Source organism: Galeopterus variegatus, unplaced genomic scaffold (genome assembly GCF_000696425.1).
Source record: "Galeopterus variegatus unplaced genomic scaffold, G_variegatus-3.0.2 Scaffold426, whole genome shotgun sequence".
Lineage (NCBI taxonomy): Eukaryota > Metazoa > Chordata > Mammalia > Dermoptera > Cynocephalidae > Galeopterus > Galeopterus variegatus.
In genome coordinates this window covers 391,346-410,812 of record NW_007726537.1, presented here as the reverse complement: position 1 = coordinate 410,812, position 19,467 = coordinate 391,346, and the positions used below count along the sequence as shown (strand labels likewise).

The following is a 19,467-nucleotide window of genomic DNA, read 5'->3' as shown; positions in this document are numbered from 1 at the left end:
TTCCTCAGTGACAACCTGGGATGTAGCAGACAAATCTCAATAGTATAATTTCCTTTGCTCAAATCTTTCATTAACTTATGTATTCCTTACTAAATGCAAAGACGGGGCCAAGGTCACAGACTACATGAAGTTCAGTAGCCGTTAACATAATGAAATAAATCCAAATCTTTCTACAATATACAAACAGAATTCGGCTATCTTATTTCTCTCTAATGTTCTGTACCAAAAAGCAATGACTCTGAGCCAGCTTAATTCCCAAAACATCAAATTCAACAGGAAAAGGATTTACCCATTTTCCTATAAAATCTATTCTGTAGAGATTAAGGGCTTCTGAGATGTGAAGAAAAAGTTGATATGCCCTTTATCATTCAGTTTGGTAACAATAAAGCTATTTCCTTGCTTTAAGAGTATATGGAAAATAAAATATATCAGGAAAGATGTTTTCTGACTTTTCCTTTCTGTTGCCCACAATTCTGGCAGATGGCATTCCCAACACATCTTCTCTTCCCATTGTTAGGTGTCATCACCTGATACCCTCTTTAAGCACAGAACATTCTAACAGCATTTAGGAAAGATTTCATGTATTTCCTAGAAATGACAACAGGGAGTTACAGATTTTTGAATGCTGATGAAATTACTGACTATAGGAAGAAACTTTTCTGTCCTATCAAACTGGCGAGTACAACTGATTCTTCACCTAAAATTGGACATTCTACTAAATTAGTGTTTGTTACAAATACCCTTCTTTCATGTATTTCCTAGAAATGACAACAGGGAGTTACAGATTTTTGAATGCTGATGAAATTATTGACTATAGGAAGAAACTTTTCTGTCCTATCAAACTGGCAAGAGTACAACTGATTCTTCACCTAAAATTGGACATTCTACTAAATTAGTGTTTGTTACAAATACCCTTTACTTATTCTTCTAATTTTTCTAATAAGGCAATCTTAAAAGGATAAATCTTAAGGAAACAGCTTTTCTGACCTTTCCAGGAAAGAGAAGTAGGGTGGTGGTTATCTGGACCTGGTGAAAGGATACTTAGTACACTACTTATGCTCCTTTAATTCATGGAAAATTGATTTTGGTATATAATGTACTATATCTTCTTCCTCTATAAAGAGAATAATGAACTATTTCTACAACCTGCATTGGCTCTTCACAGAAGTGACTAAACTTCTACCTATATACATTCTGCATCAGTATATACTCACTTTCATTAGTGTTATAACTCATAGTCACTTTCAATTCTAAAAACATAATCAAGTGGCTACCTGCTTCCTTTTAAGTTTTCTGTATATTTAGATCCCTAACATGTGTCTTCAAAGATCAGGGAATCTGGGGTCAAAATTATTGCCCTTGAAAACAGACTATATGTTAAAGGGATAATTAGTATCACACACAGGATTAAGGCCTTTCACAGAACTACTTGCCCATACATTCAATTTGCAAAAGGGACTCATTAAAACATTAAACCTAGGTTAGTTAACAATTAAATTCAAACAAATGGCACTGGAATTATTTTATAAGATAGTTACCTATCCAGATAGAGAGAATTTGATAAGTCTAATAAACCACACTTAGGGTTTACTATAGCTAAAAAAAAAAAAAAAATTCAACACTAGACACAAGTAGGGGGGAAAAAGGAGATATGGCAACAATTCCAGCTATCTAGCCTGCGCCCCCACCCCCACCACACAGTTCCACATCGCTTGGTTCTACTACTAGATTTACATCTCTACTGCTGTTTGGTGAAAGAAGAGCAACCAACAGGACCTTCAGCAAGCCAGGCAACAACAAGAACAGGTATATGAACATGTTCTCAAGTGGCCCTTGAATTGCAAGGGGGCCTACAAAAAGAAAAGGGGCCAGTATTTCATTCAAAACTTTAAAAAATGTAGTTCTCTGGTTTTTTATTTTTCCTAGGACTCCAGAAATTTTGATTTAATGCCCCAGAGTTTTTCTTTCCTTTAAAACATTAACTTGTAAGTATACAAGTCTTAACATCCAAATTTTAATATGACAAAAACCCAACACTTTAGACAACTGTGCCTTTAGTCCAGGCATTGGAGAGCTTACAAAGAACAGTTAACTGCATTTTTGCTTTTTAATCTTCATAATAACAATGAAATAGTTATTACTGTAACTATTCTACAGATGAAAAAATTGAGGAATATGGAGGCTAATTTGTCTCAAGTCTCATTCAATAAGAGATGGAACTGAGATCTAAACATAGGAAATTGATCCAGAATCTATGTTCTTTACCACGAAACTATGTTGCCTCCTGTCTAAATATATACATTAAAAAAATGATTATAAGTAGATAGGAAAATATTTTTCATACATCAAATTTCACCACCCAAGTACGCAAACTAACATTGTTTATTTCTAGCTATTTCACATACTTTTCTATATAACTCACATTACAATGTATACAATTTTTTTCTTTTCTGCCTTTTCAAACATAGTTTTTCCCATTTTTCATGGTATTAGTAAGGATCAATGCTCTTTTATGGTTTTTTTTTTTTTTTTTTTTTTTTTTGGCAGCTGGCTAGTATGAGGATCTGAACCCTTGACCTTGCTGTTACAACACCACATTCTAATTGACTGAGCTAACCAACCAGCCCACAATACTCTTTTAAATGCATGTGCTAAAACTGATTTATTTTTTCATCTACTGTTACAGAAAAAAGGAAAACTTTTTGTAAATTGGTTTATTAATATCATAGAAAGCACACTGAAAACAATTGCCACATCCCAATTACCTTAGGTGGTTTGAAGGGATAATCTGTTGGAAAATGAATTGTCAAGAAAAATACTCCACCCTGATAGGGACTGTCATTCTGTTGATGACAAGAAAAGTGAGATTAAAATGAGTAAATTACATAAACTATTTATTCTGAAATTAATCTGAATACTTACTGGCCCCATTATTGTAGCTTGCCAATGGAACACTGAAAAAGAACAAAAAAAAAAAAAATCACCATGTAGCAATACCCACTTTGTATCTAAGCCACAGTAAAGTATTATTCCCCATCTAATCCAAATTCATTTATGTATAAGCAATGTAATAACGAGTATGGGCAGGATGAGGAATCTACATTAAGTGTGAGCCTGAAGAGAGAAAAAAAAAAAAAAAAAAAAAAGACTAGAATGGCCTAGAGCACTGATATGGTGCTCAATGAAAAAGTATTTGGGCTATAAGACATCTAGAAAATTCATGTCAGGGATACAAGATTTTTGACAAGGCCCAAAGTTCTGCTTTTAAACAGATATTTCCTTATCTCAAAGGGTAAATTACTTTCTCAACACAATTACATATAATATATTCCTTTTATAATACTGGTATAGGGCAAAACTGTAAAGTCAAGGTAGATAATACTCCAATTAAGAAAGATTGGTTTTTAACAGTGAGGAAAAATTTCTAAGAACTCTCATGTGTAGATCTTTAAAACCTCTTTTGACCCTACTATCACCACTGTGAAATAAAGAAAAAAGAAAGAATGTCCTTCCTGACAGAAAATGCAGAAAGATCAATATTTTTGAGTAATACTGCAATCTCTTTCTGCACTCCAAAAAGTTGAAGACATTCTAGTGTGTTTAAGTAAGATTCTCATTACTGATGAGATACTATCACCACTGGCCTCTTTAATAAATAAAGAAAAATGAAAGCTCAAGAGTGATTACAAGCTTTAGGGATAATTCCATTAAGTCAAAAACTTGTTTAAGGGCCGGCCCGTGGCTCACTCGGGAGAGTGTGGTGCTGATAACACCAAGGCCCCGGGTTCGGATCCCATATAGGGATGGCCGGTTCGCTCACTGGCTGAGCGTGGTGCTGACAACACCAAGTCAAGGGTTAAGATCCCCTTACCGGTTTAAAAAAAAAAAAAAAAAAAACTTGTTTAATATGGAAATCTCTTCAAACTGCAGAAAATGGTACTTGTTCCATTTCTAAGGTAGTGCTGCTAAGCACCACACAGAAATCAAAAGCCAGAGTTTTCACTTACAAGCAAGCAATTTAGCACTTAACATTCATACTACGATCTGAGCAAATTAAAGGAAGAAGTCACTGGGATTGTGTCTGAACAATTCAAACCCACTAACTTGTTAGAAGGTAGAAACATGAAGACTAAGAAGCCATATGAAAATTCAGCAGGATGTCAATCCAAGTCTTAAACCTCTTCAGACCTCCTTAATATGAAACTATCCCTATGGTTGGTTTGTCCCTTACTGGGACCTAAATCCATAAATAGCAGCCTGTTTACTATACCTTAAAGGTGAAGAATAGGTATTGCTGAGGCTCCCCTCCTGACTAGTACTTAGAAAAATTCTAAGTTAGATTACCCCTTAGTAGTACTTAGAATAATTCCTCATGCTCTCTGCCAACTAACAGTTTAATGATTAAGCAGCTAAGGAGAAAGCGATTTTTTTTTTTTTTTTTTTTAAAGATGACCGGTAAGGGGATCTACCCTTGACTTGGTGTTGTCAGCACCACGCTCCCCCAGTGAGCTAACCGGCCATCCCTATATAGGGATGGAAAATTAGCTCACTGGGTGAGCGTGGGGCTGACAACACCAAGTCAAGGGTAGATCCCCTTACCGGTCATCTTTAAAAAAAAAAAAAAATCGCTTTCTCCTGGGCCGGCCTGAGGCTCACTTGGGAGAGTGCGGTGCTGATAACACCAAGGCCATGGGTTCGGATCCCTATATAGGGATCCGAACCCATGGCCTTGGTGTTATCAGCACCGCACTCTCCCAAGTGAGCCACAGGCCGGCCCAGGAGAAAGCGATTTTGAGCCACTAAGATTGGTCCTAGTATCCTCAATATAAGTCCTATAAAAGGCTCCCAATGTCTTGCTTAAAGAAACAAGAGTCTCACTGTTTTTAATCACAAATATACTTGCAATTTGAGTAAGCAAAACATACTGATTACTAGAGTAAACAACTCCCATAACAAGGGTTAAAAACACTATTAGACAAAAGGATGACCAACCAGTCAAGGAACCTGTTTCAAGTCTTGTTCTTCCACTTAATCTTGTTACATTATTTAAATTTATGGCTATAAGTGGAAGGATATTAACTACAACTGCACTCCTGCTCAAGGTTCCAAGAATCAGATAATAAATAAGAAAGCACTTAAATAATAAAATATTGAAATATTGAGACAATTAAAAAAATAAATTTTCCATCAACTATTTAAGTACTAATACTTTCTTGCTAGTCTTTTCAAGATCAATCCTTTTCTTGCTAAAAATATTACCTGACTTAAGAAGTTACCAGGAAAATTTAAATCAGAACAAATTCTTGGTTAAAGGTCAAATACTACTTTTTTTGTGTGACTTCCTATCCTTCCTACTAACAGCAACAAGGAATATTTTATGCTCTACAATCAAAATTTAACAATTGGACAATTGGAGAATTCCCACGTCTTGAAGCAGAAATGTCAACAAGCTGGCAACCAGAACATTTATAATTATGGAAAGAATATCCTCCCTGACAGAAAATGCAGAAAGATCAATATTTTAAAGTAATATTGCAATCTCTTTCCACATTCCAAAAAGTTGAAGACACTCTAGTGTGTTTAAATAAGATTCTCATTATTGAGAACTCTTACAAGCAACATCAATAAACTATTTCGTTTATAATTCATATCTATTTAGCAAGTAAATTATATCTATTCAATATTCCAACAGAACTAAACATATGTAATCCACAAGCATCAAAGCTCTCAATAAAAACTTATTTACATTCAAATGCTAACACTTTGTCTTCACTGTTATAAAGGGTAAAATACCATCACCAGAAAAATGAGAAAAACACATATACAGGGTAATGTCTTTAAAAGAAGACAGGGAAAAGGAAGAAAATTGCTAATGTAAGGCTGGCTGGCCGATAAGCTCAGCTGGCTAGAGTGTACCCCTATAACACCAAGTTCATGGATTTGGATCCCCTGTACCAGCCAGCCCTCCCCGATAAAAGAAAATTGCTAATGTGGCTACTAAGACCAATGATATTTATGGCTCTTGTAAAATGATCTATAGTATCAACAAAAGCAAGAGAAAAACAAATTAAAACCTATTAAGATTAATTTAATTAATGAAAGCATTTGAAATCTACCATTTAAATTTTAATTGACTATTCTGTCACACTGGTTAAACAAGAATACCTATTGGAGTCACTGACTTAGGTCTCCCTCTGGAACCTCCTAGACTCCTAGCTCTCCTAGGTGGAAGTACATGTACTATATAAATAAAGAGAGAAGACGGAAGTGAAAGAATATCTAACCTGCCTCAAATTACAATGGTTTTGTAAATAGTTCAAGAATTACTTGGGTCCATGTAGAAAGAACTCCAGAAATAGTAACTGGATGAAATACTGGCCCCTGAGCATAAAATTCAGTATTGCTACATTACATGAACATATATTTCAAAAACCTTTCATTTAAGGATCAATCTTAGGAGCTGTTCAAAATAAAAATTCATGGGCCGACCCCGTGGCTCACTCAGGAGAGTGCGGCGCTGGGAGCGCAGCGGCGCTCCTGCCGCGGGTTCGGATCCTATATAGGGATGGCCGGTGCGCTCACTGGCTGAGTGCGGTGCGGGCAACACCAAGCCAAGGGTTGCAATCCCCTTACCGGTCACAAAAAAGACAAAAAAATAAAAAAAATAAAAAATTCATGGTAGCAAAATAAAAACGTTTTAATAGTAAAAAACAAAAACAAAAACTCTCCCTACCACCTTGGTTTGATGCTATCTAACCAAATTACACAAACTGAAAGCTACAATCTGTTTTGTAAGAGTTTAAATGTGAAATTCACAGCTCAGTGATTACTCTTTAGTACTCTGGATGAAGCCTTGAGGTTTAAAATGATGCTAAGAATATTTGCTAGTTTGAGATGGAATATCCAGAGACCTACATTTGAACATACAGATCTCAAGAGAGTCACATTCACCAAGTGTTCAAAACAAAAGAAAATGAAGCAGATTATATGATCAATAAATCTTCAGCTTACTTCTCCTTTCAGGAAGTATACTTCTTCCTGCTTACCAAAATCTTGCAGAAAAATGAAAAAAATGTAATGGTATATTAAAATCTGAATTTTTTTTTTCTTTTTAAAGATGACCGGTAAGGGGCTCTTAACTCTTGACTTGGTGTTGTCAGCACCACACTCTCCCTAGTGAGCTAACCGGCCATCCCTATATAGGGATCCGAATCCGTGGCCTTGGTGTTATCAGCACCACACACTCCCAAGTGAACCACAGGCCGGCCCTAAAATCTGAATATTTTAAAATAAAGCACAAGTCTCCACTTTATTCTTACACTAAAGAATAAGTGGTGCTGAGGGATCTGAGTGGCAGGATAGACAAAAGGAGCTCAAAGGACACAAAAATCAACCACATTGTATATTGATAAAATAAAATGAAATTTGAAAATAAATAAATAAATAAATAAAATAAAATAATTTTTTTTTCCTTTTTGTCTTTTTTCGTGACCGGCAACGGGATCGCAACCCTCGGTGTTGTGCCCACACTGCGCACAACCAGTGAGCGGACCGGTCTCTATATGGGATCCGAACCCTTGGCAGGAGCGCCGCCACACTCCTAAGCGCCACACTCTACCGAGTGCGCAACCGGGCCGGCCCAAAATAATTTAAAAAAAAAAAAAAAAGGGAGCTCAAAAGTTTCATTTTGGTTAACAGTTCCTCTCTTCCTCCTCCTAAGATTAAATTCCACCTCCTTACAACAAAAGGATGAAAGTGCATTTAGCTGTCCAATTACACTTTGTGTATCCTCATGTGGTTCTCATCAGTAAGAACTCATATCAAGGTTTTTCTTTCACAGTAATTCATCCTCAAATGTTCTCAAACATCCACACAATATCTAAGTATAATGTTTATCAGCAAACACTACCTAAATGACCAAGTTTAAAAAGAAGTTATACTCGGGCCGGCCTGGTGGAGCACTGGAGAGTGCGCCGCTTCGGAGTGCGGCGGCGCTCCTGCCAAGGGTTCGGATCCCATGTGGAGACCGGTTCCCGCTCACTGGCTGAGCAAGGTGTGGGTGCAATACCGAGGGTTGCGATTCCGTTGCTGGTCCCTGGTACGGGCGCGACACCGAGGGTTGCGATCCCATTACCGGTCAGTAAAAAAGACAAAAAGGAAAAAAAAAAAAGTTATACTGTCCTTAAGGAGGAGATGATTATTCTTTTTGCTAAGTTAGGTACTGTTGACAACTTTGTATCTGACTCTAGATACTCAAAGTTGAATAAGGAAACTAGAAATTAGGGGGAGATTAGATTATTATTATTTTTTATTTTTTTCCTTTTTTTTAGTTAGGTACTGTTGACAACTTTGTATCTGACTCTAGATACTCAAAGTTGAATAAGGAAACTAGAAATTAGGGGGAGATTAGATTATTATTATTTTTTATTTTTTTATTTTTTTCCTTTTTTTTGTGACCGGTAACAGGATCGCAACCCTCAGTGTCATGCCCGCACCGCGCTCAACCAGTGAGTGGACCGGTCTCTATATGGGATCCGAACCCTCGGCAGGAGCGCCACCACACTCCCAAGCGCCACACTCTACCGAGTGCGCCACCGGGCCGGCCCTAGATTATTATTTTTTAAACAGCTTTATTGAGATACAATTCACATACCATACAATCCATACACTGAAAGTGTACAATTCAGTGGTTTTTAGTGCACTGACAAAGTTGTGCAACCATCGCTACGATGAATTTTATAACATTTTCATCACCCCAAAAAGAAACACTATACCCATTAGTAGTCACTCCCCATTCCCCTCAAACCTCCAGTCTTATGCAACCATTAATCTATTTTCTGTCTCTATGGATTGGCCTATTCTGGATATTTCATATAAATGGACTCATACAATATATGGTCTTTTGTGTCTGGCTTCTCTCATTTTCTCATGTTTTTCAAAGTTCATTCATGTCGTAGTATATATCAGTACTTCATTCCTTTTTATTGCCACAAAATATTCTATTGTATGGCTATACTACATTTTATTTATTCCTTCATCAGTTGGTGGGCATTAGAGTTGTTTCCACCTTTGGCTATTATTGATAATGCTTCTATGAACATTCATGCAAAAGTTTTTGTGTGGATGTACATTTTCATTTCTCTTGGCTATATATACCAAGGAGCCAAATTGCTGGGTCATATGGATATGAATGGAAAAAACACACTGATGCAGATGAACCATATGATATGGTGGAATGACAAAACTTGAATAAGAAAACCTGAGAATGAGTCCACTTCGGGAATCTCCATAAGCCTCTTATGGGACTCTTTTTTTTTTTCTTTTTTCATGTCCGGCAATGGATCGCAACCCTCAGTGTCGTGCCCGTACCGGACTGGGACCGGCAACGGAATCGCAACCCTCGGTGCTGCGCCCGCACCTCGCTCAGCCAGTGAGCGGGAACCGGTCTGTATGTGGGATCCGAACCCTCGGCGGGAGTGCCGCCACACTCCCAAGCGGCGCACTGCAGCAGTGCGCCACCGGGCCGGCCCCGGGACTCTTTTCTAAGATTTCTATCCCACTCACCTAAAAGAGTTATTGTGAGTCTTTAATGAGATAAATTGTATAAGAGCACTTAAGCCATTTTGTATGGTTTTAGTACTTAGTCTGCCCTGTTAGGTGACAAATACTATAATCACTCACATGCTGGACAGGTCAGAGTATAATAACGAAAATGAAATTTTTCATCACATGTAAGTAGTTTTATAATCTATAACATTTATCTGTTTTGTCTGTAAAGCAATACTAGTTAAAAAAAAGCCTTGCTTTGATTCTCAAGTATTTAGCAGACCAGAAATAACATTCTCTTAAAAACTCAGGAAAAAATAATTTTAAACACAATCTAATCTAGCCTCATACCTATTTTTGGTCTTAATCTATACACTTTTCTTATACAAATTTTTCCAAGTATGGGTGTTTTTTTTTTTTTGCTAAACATTATAATTCTTTGTGAATTAGTTTTGTGTCACAAAGCATAGTACCATTCAAATATTCTCCCTTTAAAAAAAGTTAACCACATAGTAAATACCTTAGGGGAAAAAAATAATTAGAAGACACTATAGGGGGAAAACTACGTTGAGACTAAGTAGAACAAAAGGAAAATTATTACCTAACTTATGCAGTAATATCACCTAATAAATTATTTTAGACAGGATTTTTTTTTTCTTCCTTTTTTGTGACCGGTAAGAGGATTGCAACCCTTGGCTTGGTGTCGTCTGCACCGCGCTCAGCCAGTGAGCGCACCGGCCATCCCTATACAGGATCCAAACCTGCGGCAGGAGCACCGCTGCGCTCTCAGAGCTCCCAGCGCCACACTCTCCCGAGTGAGCCACAGGGTCGGCCCATTTTAGACAGGATTAATCAGATAAATTGGACATAAAAATAAGTTATAACTGCTTTTACAAGTATGAGCCAGTAGAAAGAGTCAAACTCAGACACAGACACAAACAAAAATCATCCTTAGTATTATCTTACTCAAAGAAAAATAGCCAATTGTAGGTAAAAGCTCAAATATTCTACCCCAGGAAAATAATCAGAAGAGGTAAAAGACAGGTAGGAAGGGACCAGACCAAGTACACAGACAATGCCTGTCAGAAGAGGGTCAAATGTAATGAACAATGCAGAAGACAATAGGATGCACATAGAAATGCTTCTTTCATGGGCAACTAAGGGTAAACACTGCCTCTACCCTATAGCATAAATATCTCTTCACAGAAAATAACCTTAAGATATATAAATCCATCTATCCCAGAATTCCCCAGAGGCAGACTGTTTCGCTGTTTTATTCCATCATCCTTTTAAATACTTACTATCATCTCCAACAGGACCTGCTGAACACTGTGCTGGGGGATCCCGTGCCAGGTCATTCAATTCCTTGAGAAAGAAAAGAAATTTATTCAACATAAATGTAACTTTTATTCACTAATAAAATTTACACTGTTATAAATATTCTCTGTCCCACTGGTGAAGCTCTTTTAGGAGGACTCCTTCAAAGTCAGGGAGGAGTAAATTTGTAAATCTTTGAAGTATTTTGGATGCTTGAATGGAAATGTATGTTTTAAAAAGTAGGTCATTTTTGCTTTGTTCAGAGTTTAGTAGGTAAGAAAGGTAAACAGGTATTATGTATTAAAGAGCCAAGAAAACTGTTTTAAAGTAAAATTTCATTTACTATTTATCTAAAAAGATTCAAGGCCAATTTTTACACCTCAAAATTATAAGGTTACACTCCAGACAAGCTCTTGAAGTCATTTAAAAGTAAGTCGTAAATGTTCCAGAATTATACTGGACCATCTGACCAGATGTTGATATGTTTTCAGATGATGTCCATTACCAGGCTTTCAAAGGTAGTGAAAAAAACTTTAAAAGGATATATTAAAAAGGCTTGACTGGAGAATAAAACCCATCATAAAGCACTGTAGTCAGATACTGATCTACCTATAGTAATGGTCTACAACCAGATGTCAGCTTCTTAGCTATTTTAACATAAGAGCCCACAAACTTGAGACTTGTTATTGGGTGAAGATGCCTGATGTAGTCAGATACTGATCTACCTATAGTAATGGTCTACAACCAGATGTCAGCTTCTTAGCTAATTTAACATAAGAGCCCACAAACTTGAGACTTGTTATTGGGTGAAGATGCCTGAAAAATGACAAGGCAAGGAAGTCATACTATATTCTCTTTCCCTTCCACTTGGTTTCTGAGATAAAAACAAGCTCTGGAGAAGGACTAGTTTCAGATTATACTTTAAAATTACAACACTAAAAACTAAAAATTAGTAAAATATTAGTAAAATCTAATATTTTTAAATGCAATAAAACTTAAAACTCAATTATTGAGTTACATAAAGATATGATTTTAGAACTCCAAATATTATAATTTTTTAATTTGCAATACATATTCGTTTCTGTAAGACCCTTCCTCAGAGTTCAGTTATTCAATAAGTCATTTTAGTACACCAATTATGTTGTTTTATCCCATCTGTAAGCTTGGAGTACAAAGCACAAAGTACGGAAAATTTGAAAAAAAGGGCGCTGACATTGAGATAAAGATTTAACATTTACTTTCGCAAGTATCTCAATTTTTAGATTTTATGTCTCCCTACAAGACATTTCCTGCCCATCTCAAGAAAAAACAATAATCTATTGTAGTTTCCATTCCCAAATATTTTGCAATACAGGTATAACTAAGAATACTCACTTGATTTAAGATACTGACTGCTATAGCAATAGGTTGCTATTAAAATATAATGTGAATTTAACAAAGTGTTCTGAAGTCCTGCCATGTCTATTAAATAGAATTTTACTTCTCATTTAGCCTTAGTCTTTTGCTCCTTTCAAACTGACTCACCGTTTTCCGTGCTGAATGACATCGAGCTTTAACCTCGAGAGCTAAGATTTATTTAAACTGAACACATAGTATTTGAGATATATGTTACATACAGTAAAATTCAACAATTTTAAGTGTACAACTTATTCTGACAGTTGTGCAACCTCTGTATGTATATCCATCAGTTCATTTCATGAGACACTATAATTAATTTTAAAAACCTAGCCAAACTTAGGCTAATAGACATTTAACATACTCATTCAAAACTTTCTTGGTTCAAGACACTGACATGGATGAATCTCTAAAGTATAAGAAACAAGACATAGGCTAGGTAAAAGAAACAAGACATAAAAAGACTACAAACTGTATGATTCCATTCTTACAACATGTGAGAAAAGGCAAAACTATAGGACAGAAAGCAGATCAATGGTTCCAGTGGCTAGAGAGAGCTGGAGTGGGGACTGACTACAAACAGACATGAGGAAAATTTGGGAGGTGATAGAAATGTTCTATATCATGATTTTGGTAGAGGATGCACAACTGTATGTATGTTTGTCAAAACAAATTATACACTTGATATTGGTGAATTTTACTGTACGTACTATATCTCAAAGTTGTTTATTTTTCAAAACTCATAAACATCCATCTTTGTGTCTGCACAAAGTATCTCTAAAGAATACATAAGAAACAAATACTAGTTACCTTCAGGAAAGAAAGCTTGCTTTGGGGGTGAGAATGGAAACTGTATATACTCCTTTTATACCTTTAGAATTTTATAACAAGTGTATATATTACCTATTTGAAAAATAAATTACCCTTTCTGACTATAAATTTGGATTAAAATAGCTATTAAAAGTTATCACCATCTGGAGGGTAATCTAAATAGTGAAAACCCAGTTTGACTGAACACACATACTATAAAACTGATGTCTCTATATCAAGATGAAAACTGAAGCTGAATCTTAAAATTTAAAAGGGCACTGATCTAGATAGACCACATGGGCAGAAAAAAACATCCGAATATATCAAGCTGTGTTTTGTTTGACAGTTGGCTTTGTCATTTGGCATTCTACTTATATATTAATTTCTTCGGTTTTTCTTTCCTAAGAGACAATGTATTCAGATTTGTCTTATATATCATATAGCAAATTATACATTACTGGGATTGAGAGTAGGGCTAGGACAAAATCCAAAACCAAGGAATTAGTCTGTTTATCAAAAAAAATTCTTTGCTGTAGAAAAAGCAATAGAGAAATAAAGTGTATATAATTAAATTTAGAAAAAAGGGGGGAGGAACTTGAAATCTAAAAAAACTTTAAAATAAAAATAAAACATTTCTTTGTTGCAGTATATTCACCTTGTATATAAGTATATAGCAGAACTAAATTCTCTAAAGACCAAGAATTATAAACAATTTTGACTCTCCGAAAATATATTAAGTGTTTTTCACCTTAGTTCAAACAACCCCAAAACCTTTTATCAATTAGTTTGTTTTCAAGTAAGGTTTAACTTCCTACTACCTTTTTCGGCTCAGGAATATAATTTCTAATGCAGAGGTAAACAGGGATAATATAGTGCCTTATGTTATTCCTTAAGAATATCTACTTTCCACAGGATTAGTCCATATTTAAAACAGACCATTAGTAAATAAAACAGAACACTAAAACTTCTGAAAGCCTGAGATATCTATTACAACACTATAGCAAAAAGAAAGGAAGCTTCCTAACTCTTTGAGGGGAGGGGATCCTGCAAGGGATATATAGATTCCCCTTTCACTGTATTCCTTAAGAGGCAAGTTAAGCCAGTAGTTGGTAAAAATTAATGCTTCTTACTAGATATTTTTAAATGACCCTCCTCCCATAATAACAACAATTATGAAACAAAACAAAAATGACACTGTATTCCTTAAGAGGCAAGTTAAGCCAGTAGTTGGTAAAAATTAATGCTTCTTACTAGCTATTTTTAAATGACCCTCCTCCCATAATAACAACAATTATGAAACAAAACAAAAATGAGAAGATTTCTCTCATTCTCTCTTTCTTCTCTCATCTCACAGAGAAGATTTCTCTCACCCTTTTGGTCCTTACCCTACAGCATAAGGTAAAAGGAAAAAGTAGGGAAACTGGGAGAGGTTATAATTAACTCCGAAGAAAACTGGCTCTGCAGTCAAGTTTTTTTTTTTTTTCCTTTTTGTCTTTTTTCGTGACCAGTAACGGGATCGCAACCCTCGGTGTCACACCTGTACCGCAACCGGCAACAGGATCACAACCCTCGGTGTCGCGCCCGCACCGCGCTCAACCAGTGAGCGGACTGGTCTCTACATGGGATCCGAACCCTCGGCGGGAGCGCCACCGCACTCTCAAGCACCGCCGCGCTCTCAAGCACCGCACTCTACCAAGTGCGCCACCGGGCTGGCCCCTGCAGTCAAGTTTTTTTTTTTTTTAAATATGAGGAACTGGGTATTTTATTTTATTTTATTTTATTTTATTTTATTTTATTTTATTTTTTGTCTTTTGTCTTTTTCCGTGTCCGGCAACGGATCGCAACCCTCAGTGTTGCCCCCGTACCGGACCGGGGACCGGCAACGGGATCGCAACCCTCGGTGTTGCTCCCGCGCCTCGCTCAGCCAGTGAGCGGGAACCGGTCTGTATGTGGGATCCGAACCCTCGGGCGGGAGTGCCCGCCGCGCTTCCCAAGCGGCGCACTTATCCAGTGCGCCACCGGGCCGGCCCAAGTTTTAATAGTTCTAAATACTGTTATACGCATCAAGGATCTTTGGTAGTTACAAAGATATAAGAAGATTTCAAAAGAGATTATAATTCACAGAATTATCATTTCTAGGTCAGAAGAGACCAAATAGACCTATTCCCAATTTTATAAGAAAACAAAATACAAAATATCTAACCCAAGGGTAAGGACTTAGGTGTTCTATTATACCATGCTTCTTTAGTCTGGGTTCAGTGTAAAGCAAGGTACAAAACAGTGTGTGAGATATGCTACCATCTTTTTTACAAAAAGATTACACATATGCATTTTCATATTTATGAAATATTTCATAATTACATATATCTCTAGAAAGTTTCCCCAAAAGTTGGTAACATTAGTTGTCTCTAGAGAGGGAAATCTGCTGCCAGGGGAAGGCGGGATGATGGGCCCAAGGCAAAAGAAAGACTTTCACCAGATAAATTTTTGTACCTTCTGAATTTGTGCCAAGTGAATGGCACACACAAATTTAAAGAAAAAAGACAAACCACATAATTGGAGAAAGTACAATACAATATCCAGAATATATAAAGAACTCAATAAGAAAAACAGTCCTGGGCCGGCCCGGTGGCGCACTGGATAGTGCGCCGCTTGGGAAGCGCGGCGGCGCTCCCGTCCGAGGGTTCGGATCCCATATACAGACCGGTTCCCGCTCACTGGCTGAGCGAGGCGCGGGAGCAACACCGAGGCTTGCGATCCCGTTGCCGGTCCCCGGTCCGGTACGGGGGCAACACTGAGGGTTGCGATCCGTTGCCGGACACGGAAAAAAGACAAAAAAAAAAGACCAAAAAAAAAAAAAAGAAATGTATAAGTTAGAAATGTCTGAGAATCTATATGTTGCCCAAGAAATTAAGATGAACCTCCTTTAAGATTACTGAATTGCAGGGCTGGCCCATGGCTCACTTGGGAGAGTGTGGTACTGATAACACCAAGGCCAAGGGTTCAGATCCCTATTTAGGGATGGCCGGTTAGCTCACTTGGGAGAGCGTGTTGCTGACACCACCAAGTCAAGGGTTAAGATCCCCTTACTGGTCACCTTTAAAAGAAAAAAAAGATTATTGAATTGCAAAGAAAAAACAGACCAATAGTTCTCAAAACTGGGTCCTGGCACACCAACATTAGCATCACAAGGAAAATTACTACAAACGCAAATTCTCAGGTTCTACCCCACAACTACTGAGTCAGAAACTGTGAGGTGGAGTTGAACAATCTGTGTTTAAACATGGCCCCCAGGAAATTATAATACACACTAATGTTTGAGTACCTTTAAGTCTGAAAAGCTAAAAAAGCATCAGAGACAAAAGGTGATGCTAGAAAACTATCAGCAAGACTAGAAGGGAAGGTGAAGGGCAAAATGGCACAAAATGAAGAAGTCAAGAAAGTGCTGAGACTTAAAAAGACAAAGTATGCTACAGGTTTTCAAGACAGATTGAAGGGGGAGCAGTCTGTGATTATTACATTCTCCCTGCCCCACTTCTATGTTACTAAGGTTACAAAAGAAACATTAATTTATACTGCCTGCTTACGTGCACAATGTAATAATTAAGCTAATATTTGAAAATAACTGCTAGCATATTTTAAATTACCAATTTTTAAAACTCAGGAAATATTAATAACTCATAATTATCTTAGATGAGTTTGAAAGAGAAATAATATAACCTCTGACAATATCAAATTATCTAGAGCTGATAGACTTAATCCCTTGGCACTCTCAAATATTTTCTATTTTTCTCTTAACAATGCTGCTTTCTAGTATGAAGACAGACAAACTGAGGGAAACACGTATCAATATCAATCTTTCCCTGAACTTAAGATAAGCAGAAGTGGTAACCTTATCCAAGATTAAAGCCTATATTCCCTTTTAAAAATTCAAAGTCAGCTAAAAGTATAGAAAATACTTACCAAGAATCTACCACCCAAGCTTTGCCCAGTCTTAGCAATGTCATGTTATCTTTGGATCTTTAAGAAGTCCTTTGTATAACCTTCCAGAAGTAATGACTACCCTGAATACAATGCTTATCATTCCCACACATTCTTCTACACTTTTCTATGTGTCCATAAACAATGTAGTATTGTTTTCATGTTTTTAAACTTTTATGTTGTGTTGAATGGCATATATTCTTCTATACTTTGCTTTTCCCTCAAAATATTTAGGTATTTTCCCATGAAGATACAAAAGTAGATCTACTTTACTCCTTTTTCTACTGCTGTTTACTTTGCTACTCTACGCCTAAACCACAACAGATTCTTTCTTTAGTGGATGGGTATTTATTTCCTATTTTTCACTCTTAAACAATGATTTGGTAAATATGCTCATACATACACAAGCAAATTTACCAAATCATTTCCTCTACGTAAAACAATATAACTAGAAAGTACCAACCCCTCCTTTTAAAATTATTCTTGTCAACGCTATAGTTAATTTCATATAACAAATTATTTGCTATTTACTAAACTGAGATGTTTCAACTATTAAAAAGGAATTTCCTTCCAAAAGGATCACTATTCCCCTTTAAGCTATAAAAAGCTCTAGATGCCCTTCACTTCAATAACTGGTTCTATCAAAACACTGCATTGAGATTTTTATGCTGCAAATATTGAAAACTGAAGCATCCTATATGAAAGTACGAAAATGAAAATAAGGATCCATGAGGATTATAAAGGTTATTTTATAACTGCTTATGTTCTTGTTGATATCAGTAGGGGCAAAAGGCAGAATCTGGGTTTTCTAAATCTCAACATTCTTTGATTTTTTTTTACTATTATGTTCTTAGGTAACTTTAAGCAAGTCATTCAACTTCTCCAAATAAGTTTTCACATGTGTAAGATAAGGGAGTTAGACTAACAGAAATTTACACAGCACGATTCGATTACACAGGGTCTAATAATAAGGGTTTAATAAATTTGAAAAATGTTGCAATCCACATCCTTATTATTAGAATATCCAAGGTTCTAAAGAAGTCCTGCATAAAGAAAACACAATTGCTTGGACACAGAACCAGCCTATGCCTCTCTCCTTGGTCCATTCCTCCTATGTTACCTCCCCCTCCTTGTCCAAGATTTGTCTGTAGGAAGGTCAGAAATAATTCTGGGCTGACCAGTTAGCTCAGCTGATTAGACCACTGTGTTATAACACCAATGATACAGGATGTGCTCAGTTTCCCTGGGCGTGGGTTTCATGACATGCCCCTGGGTTCAATCACTCCCGGAGGTCTCAGGCCCCCCTCCTCTGAGCTCTCCCCTGGAGGAAAGTTACTGTTCTCAGACCTATTTTTAGCACCAACAGGAGGAAAATGAGACCACAAGGGGCTGGCTTATGCAAATCAAGCGGCTGGGCATGCCCAATAGAGAGCACAGAACATTCTTGAAAGTGCCTGGTGCGTGTGAGAGGGTCTGACCAATGATCATGCTCCAGGAAGGGACTGACTGAGCATGTGCAAGACTAAATGTTACATAACTAGGAGCCACCCCCTTAATTGAATGTTCATTGGATAGAGAAACTATAAAAGCCTAATCCCAGCCTGAAGGCAGGGTTGGTTGTTGCTCACTTTCCTGAAGGCAACCTGCACTTACCTGGCTGAGATGTGTATACTTTACTTTGTATCACACTTACATTGAGCAAGGAGCTGCTCATTCTCTTGAGCCAGCCTGTACTTTGTACTGAACTTTAAGTATGTTTTTCTTGCTTTTGTGTTAAGACTCAATGTCTGTACTGAACTTACTTTAGTGTTAAACTCAGTCTCTGGAGCTATGCAGCACTCTCTCTGTGGAACTTGTATTTATCTGTTATATTAAACTTGTTCTCACTTTCTACTGTGACTCTGCCTTTGAATTCTTTCCTGTGGGGGAGTCAAGAAAACTGGGTAGGCTGAAGGCAACTATGGGCCCTCCAGACCACATCACCAAAGTCAAGGGTTTGGATCCCTATACCAGCCAGCCACCAAAAAAAAAAAAGAAAAAGAAAAAAGATAATATTATTATTATTAATTTTGAAGGAACCAAGGAAAACACTTGTAACCTATACAAAGTTTTATGAATAAAGCCTTTCGGGAATGACATAGAGAACTATACAACATGGCTAAAACTGTCCTATAGTCATTTCTCTATATTGGGGCAAATTATAAACTACTTTCAAGTGTTTTAAGAGAATATTTAAAGCAAGAGAAAGCTCATGTTTGAGGAGCTTTTCAGATATCATTAATACAACACAAATTCTCTTTCCAAGGCAGATTACATGTTTCTATGAATTTTCAGGCACACAGATTTTTTTTTTTTTTAAAGTTACTTCTGTCAGGTTCCAGGAAATTCTTTTTTTTTTTTTTTTTTTTTTTTTTTTTT

The 19,467-nt window shown here is 36.8% G+C and overlaps 1 long non-coding RNA gene across 1 annotated transcript in view; it reads right to left on the bottom strand.

Annotated features, from left to right (window-relative positions):
- Positions 1-2,774: 2,774 nt before the first annotated feature.
- Positions 2,775-19,467, bottom strand: part of LOC103587186 — a 36,884-nt gene continuing 20,191 nt past the window's right edge. Inside the window, exons 2-4 of the long non-coding RNA XR_550204.1 lie at positions 10,848-10,911; positions 2,923-2,954; positions 2,775-2,843 (exon numbers count right to left, since the gene is read on the bottom strand). This is a non-coding gene — a long non-coding RNA (uncharacterized LOC103587186). The remainder of the gene's footprint in view (positions 2,844-2,922; positions 2,955-10,847; positions 10,912-19,467) is intronic.